Here is a 12,362-nt window from a genome sequence, read left to right on the forward strand (position 1 = left end):
GTAGCATTCTAGACGCTGTGACATCATTTTTTAAAAATAGCTGCTTTCACCAACAGATAGCAGTTTATAATGAAAACGTTTTTTCATTTCTTTTGGGAAGAGGGAGAGGAGAGTTGGGGGAAGAGGAAGACTAGTGACTATGTGAGATAAATGTGCTAATTGTCCCCCCGTCTCCATGTAAATAGAAATGTAACTGGCACGGAGCTGCAGAGTCACGTGCACATTCTCTCATGAAAATATTAAGCCAATAGTTCATTCGATTGTTTGGCTTTATGACGAGTAAGTCATTAACATGATGCATTTTATTATTGGCCTACTTTGAGCAGATTAGAAACATTCAATGGTAACAAGGACAAGAATCTCCCTGGATGCCTTCAGGATGACTTTGATGAGGATGTTGAAGGTGTGACCCCCCAGAGATGTGACTGGGGCCAGGGCTATGTGTGGTGTGCGGGGGGCATGGAGGGCTGGCACCCTCCAGGGTGGGCCTCAGCCCGGGCAGGTGGTGACTCTGCTTTCAGGGTCCCTCTGTGCCTCACACTTGTGTCACTCGGTGTGCCAAATTTCATTGCTTTCATAGTCACGGGGAAACCTTGTTGCCAGTGATGTGCTGGGCACCTTGGCTCTCGAGGAAGGTTCGGTGGTATGAACGCTCACCCCCATTGCCAGTTTTAAACTTCCCAGCTGGGAATAAGGATAATTGGCTCTTGGGAGCCAGGGTGAACAGGCTCCTGTGACACCCACTGCACCCCCAGACAGCCCCTTCCCACTACATGCAGTTACTGGTCTACCATCAATGCCTTATTTATAAGGTTTGGACTTCCTTTAAGACAGAAATCTTGGGGTGCCTGGGTGGCTCAGTCGGTTAAGTGTCTGCCTTCGACTTGGGTCGTGATCCCAGGGTCCTTGGATCGAGTCCTGCATGGGGTTTCCTGCTTAGTGGGGAGCCTGCTTCTCCCTCTGCCTCTGCCACTCGCCCTGCTTATGCTCATTCTCTGTGTGTCAAATAAAATCCTTTAAAAAAAAAAAAAAAGAAATCTCTCTAGAAAGGCTGGGGTGTGGGAGTTCCTCCTCTTCCCTTCTAGGTTCTTCCTTCCTCCTACGTCTTCTCTTCCTTTTTCTACTTCTCTTTCTCCTTCCCCTCCTTCAACCCTCTTCCTCTTCTCTTTCAGAATTTACCAACAGCAACTCCATGCTAGACATCTTGCCAGACACTGGGCTGCAAAGACGAGTCAGTATTCACCTCTGACGGTAGGAACTTATGGTCTAGCTGGTGGAGACCCACGTAGGAGGGCAAAGAACATTTCCATATTTGGGAGGACTGCATAGGGCACAAGTGGACTCAGAGGAGAGTAGTTAATTCTGTGCATTACAGGAGTGAGGACATGAGGAAGGGTTTCAGGAAAGTGCTGGTGCTTGAGCGAATCATCAGAAGTGTCCCTGTTTGAACTGGTGTTTTTTTTTTTTTTAATTTTATTTATTTACTCATGAGAGACACAGAGAGAGGCAGAGACATAGGCAGAAGGAGAAGCAGGCTCCCTGCGGGGATCCTGATGTGGGACTCGATCCCAGAACCCTGGGATCATGACCTGAACCAAAGGCAGATGCTTGACCACTGAGCGACCCAGGCGTTTTAAGATTGAATTCGTGTCAAATGACAGCCAAATGGTGAGAATAAAAGCACAGCAGCAAGCATATACCAAGCACACCCTATGTGCTAAGCACTCTTCTGAACCCGTGTATTATCCCTTGTGCCCCGACAGCAACTTTATGAAGATTATATTCTTAGTGCCCCTATTTTATTTTAATTTTAAATTTAAAATTTTTAGAGTGGTTGAGAGAGGGAGAAAGAATCTTAAATAGGTGCCACACTCAGTGTGGAACCCGACATAGGGCTAGATCCCACAACTCTGAGATCATGACCTTAGGTGAAATCGAGAGTCTGATGCTCAACCAACTGAGCCACCAAGGAACCCCTTAGTGCCTCTGTTTCAGATGGTAGGATTGAGGCACAGGTTGCTGAATAACTTAACAAAGACTACGGGGCTAGTAAAATAAGGAGCCAAGGATGAACTCAGTCACTTTGACTTTGGAGTTGTGATCTCAACCCTTTAGAACACACTGCTTCAGGGACACCTGGGTGGCTCAGTGGTTGAGCATCTGCCTTCGGCTCAGGCCGTGATCCCGGGGTCCTGGGACTGAGTCCCACATCAGGTTCCCCCACACGGAGCCTGCTTCTCCCTCTGCCTGTGTCTCTGCCTCTTTCTGTGTCTCTCATGAATAAACAAATCTTAAAAAAAAAAAGTTTAGAATATACTGCTTCTAACTGTATATACTGCTTGTCACCGTATATAATATAACTGAAAGGTTTTCAGGGTTTGAATAGAAGAAATAGGAACAGTTCAAACCACCACACATGCCCTCAAAAGCCCTGGGCCAGGACATCAGTCTTGTATTGACAGAGCAATCAGATGTTCTGAGTGGAGCCGATCACTGAGCACGCCAGCTTGGCAACAGTTCATTAGCTATAAGTGTAGTGGTAAATGTGCCATGAAGAAATTTTCTGTAACCAATTCCAGTAATAATTGGATTAGATACTTATTTAGTACAGATTTCAATAAAGCTGCAATGTTAACTTCACGTTCAAATGAACAAAACTGCTTTGCAGAGATCAAATGACAGCGTATTAAATTGGCATTGAAAATCGCCCGCTGGCAGAGTTTTGGTTAAGCATGGGGTCGGATTATCTTGAACTAGCAAACAAAGCTTTGAAATTATTAATGCCATTTTGTACAACATACTATGCAAATAGAGGTTTTCTGCCTCTCTATTATGGAAGTCAAATTAGAGGGCATTTTATTTTTTTAAAACATTTTATTTATTTATTTGACAGAGATAGAGTGAGCATAAGCGGGGGGAGTGGCAGGCAGGGAGAGAGGGAGAAGCAGGCTCCCTGCTGAGCAGAGAGCCCTGTGCAGGACTTGATCCCAGCACCCTGGGATCACGACCTGACCTGAAGGTAGATGTTCAAGCGACTGAGCCACCCAGGTGCCCTACAGAGCAGTTTAAATCAAGAGATGGACCGGGGGCTATAGGGTCTTATTTTTAAAACAACATATGTGAGGCAATTTAACAAAACATGATCTAGCATATTACATTGATAATGTTCATTTAGATATTATTGGTTTGTATTTTGGTTTGGACTTTCTGAGGAGTGTGTTTGCCTTGGTTTTATGGCGTGCATAAGCAGCATGAGGAATTTGCCTCTTTTAAGTTAATATTGCAAATACCAACTTCTGTTTCATCCTTCATTTAATGTTTTGGTTTGTCCAATTCTTGAAACTCAGATTTTGACCATTGGCTGAGACGATTTGTGGGCATCCAGTGCATGATTCACTTGTTCTTTTGGAATGCTTTCTCTGTCCCTTGTGTTCTTTCTATTACCCCCCAAGTGGTAATGGCTCTCAGTTTCAGGTTGTGAGCACTTAGAAATGTATGCAGGCTGCAGGCAACAGAGAATCCAACTCCAGCTACCAGGGAGTTTGCAAAGGCAAGTATTTGTAGTCGATGATACACCCCTAAACAAAGCTGGGGTATTGCTGGCAAGGAAGAAACAGAGATTTGGATTGGGTAAGAAACTAGCAGAGTCTGTTGAAGTGAATGAGTCAAGGAAAGAAAAGACAAAATCATTCCTACAGTTTTCTATTCAATCCCTCTCTCCCACTGTCTTTCCTCGGTACCTTAAAAAACAGTTTTGAGCTGGTCAATATTTCACACGTGGCTCTCTGGAGGGACAAGTTTGATTTCTAATTTTTGCCAGTTTCTGTGGTGGAAATATTCCCATCATGATGGGTTTCAAGCTCCTAACCTGGTGTTACCCATTGTGCATGGTGCGTGGGAGAGGCGCCCAATGTTACACCATCACAGAGCATTTCCACCAGACAGATACAGTAGGAGTTGGTCACCTCAAGATTATGGAAAACAGTACAATGTTGGACCAGTCAGCTTGGGCTACCATAACAAACTATCACAGGCCAGGTGGCTTAGACAACAGACATGAATTTTCTAACAGCTCTGAAGGCTGGAAGTCTTACCAAGGTATGGGCAAGACCTCTGAGATCTCTCTCCTCAGCTTGCACACAGCGTTTCTTGTGCTGCCTCTTCACATGGCTGTCCTGTCTTTCTGTGCATGTATGCATCTCTTGTGTCTCTTTTGTGTCCAAATGTCTTCTTCTTACTAGGACCACCAGTCAGATTGGGTTAGGGCCCATAGTAATGGCCTCATGTTAACTTTATCTCATCTTTAAAGGCCCTATTTCCAAATACTGTCACATTTGGAAGTGGTGGGAGGTAGGACTTCAACACATGAGTGATAAGGGGAGGACACAATTCAGTCCATAACAAATGTAGTAAAATAACTAGGAAGTGATGAACCGTAAATATTTCATTTTTAATCTCATTTAATGAATCATAAATTCATAGAATTTAAGTTTAAATAACACTGGTGTTAAAAAAAAAAATAACACCGGTGTTTAGCAGCCGAATTGAAACTTCTCTGAAGAGAAGATATTTGCAAGTGACGTATCAGATAAAGGGCTAAAATCCAAGATCTATAAAGAACTTATTAAACTCAACAGCAAAGAAGCAAACAATCCAATTATGAAATGGGCAAAAGACATGAACAGAAATTTCACCAAAGAAGACCTACACATGGCCAACAAGCACATGAGAAAATGCTCCGCATCACTGGCCATCAGGGAATATAGATCAAAACCACAATGAGATACCACCTCACACCAGTGAGAATGGGGAAAATTAACAAGACAGGAAACAACAAATGTTGGAAAGGATGTGGAGAAAGGGGAACCCTCCTGCACTGTTGGTGGGAATGTGAACTGGTGCAGCCACTCTGGAAAACTGTGAGGAGGTTCCTCAAAGAGTTAAAAATAGATCTGCCCTACGACCCAGCAATTGCACTGCTGGGGATTTACCCCAAAGATACAGATGCAGTGAAACGCTGGGACACCTGCACCCCGATGTTTCTAGCAGCAATGTCCACAATAGCCAAACTGTGGAAGGAGCCTCCGTGTCCATCGAAAGATGAGTGGATAAAGAAGATGTGGTTTATGTATACAATGGAATATTACTCAGCCTTTAGAAATGACAAATACCCACCATTTGCTTCAACGTGGATGGAACTGGAGGGTATTATGCTGAGTGAAGTAAGTCAATCGGAGGAGGACAAACATTATATGGTCTTATTTATTCAGGGAATATGAAAAACAGTGAAAGGGAATAAAGGGGAAAGGAGAGAAAATGAGTGGGAAATATCAGAGAGGGTGACAGCACATGAGAGACTCCTAACTCTGGGAAACAAACAGGGGTAGTGGAAGAAGAGGTGGGCGGGGGATGGGGTGACTGGGTGACAGACACTTGAGGGGGGCACTTGACGGGATGAGCACTGGGTGTTACACTATATGTTGGCAAATCTAACTCCAATAAAAAAATATACAAGAAAAATAAAGAGAGAAACTTCCCTGAAGATTTAAAAATCAGCTCTCATGAGCTAGTGTGAACTGTTTTAAAATAAAACAAAATCTTAAGCAAACCCCCTACCCAACGAGAAAAAGATAAACCATGATGTGCCACGGTGTCAATTTTCTTAAGGATCTTTTCCTGGAAGATATCTCATTATTGCGAGGGGACAAAATAGTTCCCAAGATCATTTGAGCTCTAATAGTCTTTTGTTTTGTAGAAGATCTTAATAGTAACCAGATATCTCATGATGCTTTCCAATTAAAAAAATATCTTACCTTATTCCACACTGTACTTTAGAAGTCTTTGTTGAGTACATGCTATGAACTGAGTATTTGTGTCCCTCCCAAACTCATATGTTGAAATCTTAATCCCCAATGTGATGGTATCTGGAGGTAATTAGGTTTAATGAGAACAGGAGGGTGGAGCCTGGTGAATAGGATTAGTGCCTTTATAAGAAGAGACCTGGGACAGCTTGCTTCCTCTCTCTCTCTCCACCCCTCCCAGCCCCCCCTCTCGTGTCTCTCTTGACTTGGCTGTGGAGGTTACTACAGTCGGAAGGTGGCCATCTGCAAGTGGAAAGAAGGCCCTCAAAAGAGCCCTGATCTCGGACTTCCCGGCCTCCAAGAACTGTGAGAAATAAATTTCTGTTGTTCAAACTGCTCAGTCCCTGGCATTCTGTTATAGCAGCCCGAGTGCACTAAGACGGTACCTTCTAGGTGTGAGGCACTGTGCTAGCAAATGGGACACAGAGAAGACTACGGAGACATGACCCCTCCCCTGATGGTGCCTATATCTAGAGGGGGAGCAAGATGTAGAGCGACTAGTCATTTAAGTAACTAATTATAGTAGCTGTAACTGCTAGTAGGAACATGTATAGGGCACCGTGGGAGCATTTGTCATAGGAGGAACTAACCTCACCTAGGAGATCACAGAAGACTTATCTTGGGAAGTGACATTTAACCTGTGTTATAGGCTGAATTCTCTACTCTCCCCCCTCCCCGCCCTAATTCAGGTACTGAAACCTTAATCCCCAGGACCTCAGAATGTGACTGGGTTTGGAGATAGGATCTTTAAAGAGGTGAGTACATTAAAATGAGTCTGAAGTGTGAGTCCTAATCCAACTCTTCCTTATAGGAAGAGGAAATTTGACCACAGAAAGACACCAGGGATGCAGGGATGTGCATACAGAGGACTCAGCGAGAAGGCAGTTATCTAGAAAACAGAGAGAGGCCTCTGGAGAAATTAGACCTGCAACACCTTGATTTTGGACTTTCAGCCCTCAGAACTGTGAGAACATAAACTTCAGTTGCTTAATCCACTTGGTCTGTGATATTTTGTTATGGTAGCCCCAGCAGGAGGCACTGGTGAGATGAGGGGAGGCAGGAGGGCTCTCCAATCAGAGGAGGGAACATCTGGCTGGATCCTTAAGGCAATAGATAAAAGGCCCATAATCTAATCCAGAAGAGTGGTTAGAAGTATGGGCCCTAGAGCCAAAGGGCTGAATTCAGCCCTGGAAAAGCTGTATGACTTGGAACCTCTTTTCTCACCTGTACGGTGCAGCTAATGCTAGATTTTCCCTGCAGCATTTTTAGGGAGAGGGTTAAGGGACTTAGCTGTGAAGCAGTTAGCTCAGTGCCTGGCACACACTACTGGAAATGCTCAAAAATGTGAGATGTCACTTATTATCTGAGAATAGCTCACCATTCTCAAAGTGTAGTTGGAATGTTACTTACAGTGGCAAGTCTTTACTGGTTCCACTCCAACCTGAGTAAAATCATTTTCTCTCTCTTATTGGGAAGGAAGACCATCTGTTTCTAAAATCTGGATTCTCCATTTTATGTTCCTGGGGGTTTGGATTTTGTCCTAATGTCTTTTGCTATAGGCCACAGAAACTGATCACTTGGGAAAAAAAGAAGTAAAATTAGGCCTTTGGGCATGAAGACTGACCAGGGTGTGGGTGGAACCCATGATGGTTTGGGGGACAGTACCAGGAGAGGGGACAGGTGTTTGGACCTCTATCACCAAGGTCTCATGGCCTGAGAAGTTCCAGGGGCCAGGAGAAGAGCCACTTTGAGGGCACCATTAAGTGCCATGAAAATTGGGGCATTTTGAGAGGACACCACCTTACAACACCAGGAGATTTGTAAGCTCCTTGATGACTGGAGATTCAGCAGGATGGTGGTGATGGAGAGAAGCACTTGCACCCCCACTTCTGAGCCAGGCTGGAGTACTTTATGTGCACCTCAAATTAGAGACTTCAGGGACAGGACAGCGTATTTGCCACTAACGACACCATGATCTGTAAACTCCCTCACTGGACCCAGTCCTTATAGACAGCAATTATATATTTCTCTCTGCATCCTCCACACTTAGATTCGTGCCGAACACCTGTATTTGCTGAATGAAAGTTTTGTTTATAAATTAGGCACTTGGGGTGGGTTGAGTGATTGAGGTACTCGCTTAAGGTCATCCATCTTGTAATGGACCTGTACCTAAAAGCTGAAATGTCCCTTGGTTGAGGTTTGCTCTTGCCAACCACGATAAGGGCAAGGGATGTGTCTTTTTTTTTTTTTTTTTAAGATTATTTATTTATTTATTCATGAGAGACACACAGAGAGAGCCAGAGACACAGGCAGAAGGAGAAGCAGGCCCCTGTGGGGGGCCTGAAGCGGGACTCAATCCCAGGACCCCGGATCACGTCCTGAGCCGAAGGCAGATGCTGAACCGCTGAGCCACCCAGATGCCCCAAGAGATGTGTCTTATGCTTTCCCGTGGTGCCTGGTACCATGGTTAGCCCACAGTCAAGCACAGGAAGAACCCGAGAAGCAGCAGTGCTGTCTAGAAGGTTGGTCAGTGGGATGATTGATGGAGCCGTTTGTGTGGAGGCCAGAGCAGATAAGCATTCTCATCCAATCCCGGCCCTAGGGAAGCACCACAGCCATTCATATTCATTTAGTCCAAAGACATTTAGGAATGGGGATGTCACACATGAGCGTTTTTTCCCCCTCTACATTTATGCTCTGCAAGCTAGTGATCAAAGCATGGCCTTTTAGTCATTCATTCAGCTTATATTTATCAAGCAGTGTTCCGAATATTCACTGTCTGGCTGTGCAAGGGCCCACTGGTCTACCTCTGCATTTCAGTTTACACACATATAAACGGAGGACAATAACACCTATTGCATAAAGGTTGCCATTAAGTTCAAGGGGGCAAACACATAAATGCCAGACATGAGGCAGCCCTGGTGGCTTAGCGGTTTGGCGCTGCCATTGGCCTGGGGTGTGATCCTGGAGACCCGGGATCAAGTCCCACGTCGGGCTCCCTGCATGGAGCCTGCTTCTCCCTCTGCCTGTGTCTCTGTCTCTCTCTGTGTGTGTCTCTCATGAATAAATAAATAAAATCTTAAAAAAAAAATCTGGGCATATGTTCATGTCACCTAGCCCTCCCACCAGGGCCAGTGACAGCTGATTATTGCCCTACTCTTTTGTTGTGCTGGGGAGCCAATGGGAGCTTTTGAAACGTGGTGGATTGGCTTCTTGTGCCCTGACTTGATTCATTCATTACGGTAAAACAGGAGGAGCAAGACTTCCTTGGGCCTCTCCTGTGCCTGGCACGTTAATAATGCACAGTAAATATACATTCACTCAATCAATCATTCTGGCCTGTGGAATGAGTGTGATGTTTTGATTATGCAGGAAGTTGAGTTTCGTTATACAACTTTCCTTGTTCTGGCCGTGGTTTCTTCCTATACATGAAGAAAAGAAAGTTCCCAGTAAAATAAGATTATGCTGTTTCAACATAAATTCTTTATCAGTTAGGATTAGGTTCATCTGCATAAGGTAGAAACACATCCTCCTTTCACACATCCTTCCTTTCCCAATTTAGCCTTAGATAAGATAAAACCCCATTTCTTTTTCATGTGAAAGGCTAGAGTTAGGCATTCCAGGAGTTGTGTGACAGCTCCACCAAGTCCTCAAAGACCCATGTCCCTTCCAGCTCCACCCCTACGATGGTCTCCTGGTCCATGGTGATGGCTAATGCTCCTGCAACCATCACATCTCTGTTCCACGGAGAAAGATGGAAGAATGGGGAGAAGAAAAGAGCATTCTCTCCCTTTAAAAAAGACTTTCCTAAGTCCCACACAGCACTTCTACTCTTCAGTGAGAAATTAGGCACATGGCCAGACCTCTGCATGCGAGACTGGAAAATGAAGTCTTTCAGCTGGGCAGTGATGTGCTCAGCTGAAAACTGGAATTCTAACGCAAAGGAAGAAAACAAGGCTGAGGTCTAAGACAGGCAAATTGCAATCTCTCTCACCTCTTCCCTTCTGGAGAAGACACATAGCTGTTTCTCCCTTCTGTGTTTCTGCCACCCCACGCACAGGCTGTCATTAATGTCTTGACATCTTACATTGAGGGAAACAGATGTGGTGATGCTGAGATTTTTCATCCTACGCCAGAAGGAAAGAAGAAATGATAGCATTCTTCCACGTGCACACTCACGCTCCTTTTCTCGCGTGTGGTTTCATCCTCTCTCTGTCTCTTTCTCTGTCTCTCTCTTTCTCTGTGTCTCTCCCACCTAAGCGCACGGAGCTCAGGTTAAAACTGACCTCTGGACTGCAAATGATTGTTATCCTGAAGGTGATCACTGGGCTTTGTGCACTTGGTCTGGGGAAATCCATGGCCAGCTGTGGGCCAGAGCGCTTCCTCTGGTTCATGGTTCAGGAGGAGCAGCTCTAAGAGCGGGAAACCACTCCACTTGCTAGTGTCTCCCAGGTGAAGAGTGGGGTTCTGTTGGGATTTGGACCTGTAGTCTTTCATTTAGTGTTTACAGAGAGTACTCTTCTCCCGAGATACTTCTGTCCTCTCATTTTGAACATAGAATAGTGTCTGCCTCTTAACTTTCCCGTAATAAAATGGAGATTAATAATAAACAACTAGGTGTAGCAAGTTCTGGGTAAAACATTTTGGAAGACACCCATTATCTACGAATCTAACATTGGCTCTGGCAGCAGTGAAGTCTGAATTTAAGATGGTGGTTGAGGTGAGGTTGGGAAGTGTTGGGATCAGAAGGCTGGGCTCAGCCCGGGTGTAGCCATTGGATTCTGGGTGAACTTGGGTAGTGTCTTCATCCTTAAAAACGTCAATAGAATGTCTGCTTAAAAAAAAAAAAAAAAAAAAAAAGAGAATGTCTGCTTCACAGCACCACTTTCCATTCTTTCCATTAGATAACATACCTCCCAACACTGGGCCTGCCAAAGGGCAAGGATTCACTAGTTTGTTTCCTTTTCCCTGAGGGGAGGAATAGAGAATAAAGGATCAAGAATGGAGAGGAGGGGAGTTGAAGTGGAAGTTGCTTTAAGTAGGTTCTTACTAACCCAGGAGGTTGAGGTCCATGGCTGCTCTGGAAGCCCATTCCACTTTGTTTCATTCTACTTTAAGATGAACTCTGTTTGGCAGATGTAGCTTACTCATAGGACATATTGAAGAATTATTTTTTAAGCTGCCAAACTCTAAATATTTTTTCCAAGGTTAGAAATAATACTGGAGCTTTATATTATTTTATTTTTTTAAAAATTATTTTATTTATTTATTCTTGAGAGACACACAAAGAGAGGCAGAGACATAGGCAGAGGGGGAAGCAGGTTCCATGCAGGGGATCCTGATGTGGGACTCGATCCCAGGACCCCAGGATCACGCCCTGAGCTGAAGGCAGACACTCAACCACTGAGCTACCCAGGTGCCCCAATACTGAAGCTTTAAAAAAAAAAAAACCTTGGAACCTTGGGGCACCTGGGTGGCTCAGTTGGTTGTATTTGCCTTTGCCAGATCAGGTCATGATCTCAGGGCCCTGGGATGGAGACCTGCATTGGGCTCCCTGCTCAGCAGGCAGTCTGCTTCTCCCTCTCCCCGTCCTCCACTCAGATAAATAAATAAAGTCTTTAAAAACAACAACAGGGATCCCTGGGTGGCGCAGCGGTTTGGCACCTGCCTTTGGCCCAGGGCGGATCCTGGAGACCCGGGATCGAATCCCACGTCGGGCTCCCGGTGCATGGAGCCTGCTTCTCCCTCTGCCTTTCTCTCTCTCTGTGTGATTATCATAAAAAATTAAAAAAAATATTAAAAAAAAAAAACAACAACAATCTGGAACCTTAATAATAGGATTTTACTTTCCAAAAAGGAAACAAAGGTAAAGAACTTGAGTGACTATATTACGCAGCCAATCAGTTTCCCTTCCCTCTCATCCCACCCTCTCCTCCCACCCCCAAGGACAGTGGGGACCACAGTTTGAAAGTACTTGGATCACAGAGGTGAGCTCAGTGAATCCCCTCCCTGCCCACTGTGGGGGTTCTCTGGCTGCTACTGGGCTCCTCCTTGAGGAACAGGCTGTGCTGTCTGTCCCGACCCCCCTGTGGCGGGTGGGGGGGGGGCCTGCCTGCTGTGTTACACACAAGTGGGGGTGTGGAAAAGGGGCAGCAAGATGAAGAATTCAAATGATTCAGAGCAGAAGCATTATGCTACTGGGCCTGCAGACTGGGCTGGGGGAGAACCAGGGAGCATCACTCTCCTTTTTTTTTTTTTGATTTTATTTGTTTATTCATGAGACACACACACACACACACACACACACACACACACACACACACAGAGGCAGAGACACAGGCAGAGGGAGAAGGAGTCTCCATGCAGGGAGTCTGATGTGGGACTCGATCCTAGGACTCCAGGATCACACCCTGGGCGGAAGGCAGGTGCCCAACCGCTGAGCCACCGGGGCTGCAGCATCACTCTCCTATAGACGCTCTGTTCTGTAGTCTTGAGTTTTTG

The 12,362-nt window shown here is 45.2% G+C and overlaps 1 protein-coding gene across 17 annotated transcripts in view; it reads left to right on the forward strand.

Annotated features, from left to right (window-relative positions):
• Nucleotides 1-8: 8 nt before the first annotated feature.
• Nucleotides 9-12,362, forward strand: part of LOC144296010 (uncharacterized) — a 45,068-nt gene continuing 32,714 nt past the window's right edge. For 7 of the 17 annotated variants that reach the window (XR_013363151.1, XR_013363152.1, XR_013363150.1 and 4 more), the window contains exons 1-4: nt 9-279; nt 1,173-1,251; nt 6,043-6,167; nt 6,551-6,616. The gene's annotated coding sequence lies outside the window, so the exon portion shown is untranslated. Of the gene's footprint in view, nt 280-326; nt 404-1,172; nt 1,252-3,468; nt 3,551-6,042; nt 6,168-6,550; nt 6,617-12,362 lie in introns of all 17 variants that reach the window. The other 10 variants (XM_077868787.1, XM_077868788.1, XM_077868784.1 and 7 more) reach the window with 10 other exon arrangements.

The sequence above is a fragment of the Canis aureus genome, chromosome 24 (genome assembly GCF_053574225.1).
Source record: "Canis aureus isolate CA01 chromosome 24, VMU_Caureus_v.1.0, whole genome shotgun sequence".
In the NCBI taxonomy this organism is placed as follows: domain Eukaryota; kingdom Metazoa; phylum Chordata; class Mammalia; order Carnivora; family Canidae; genus Canis; species Canis aureus.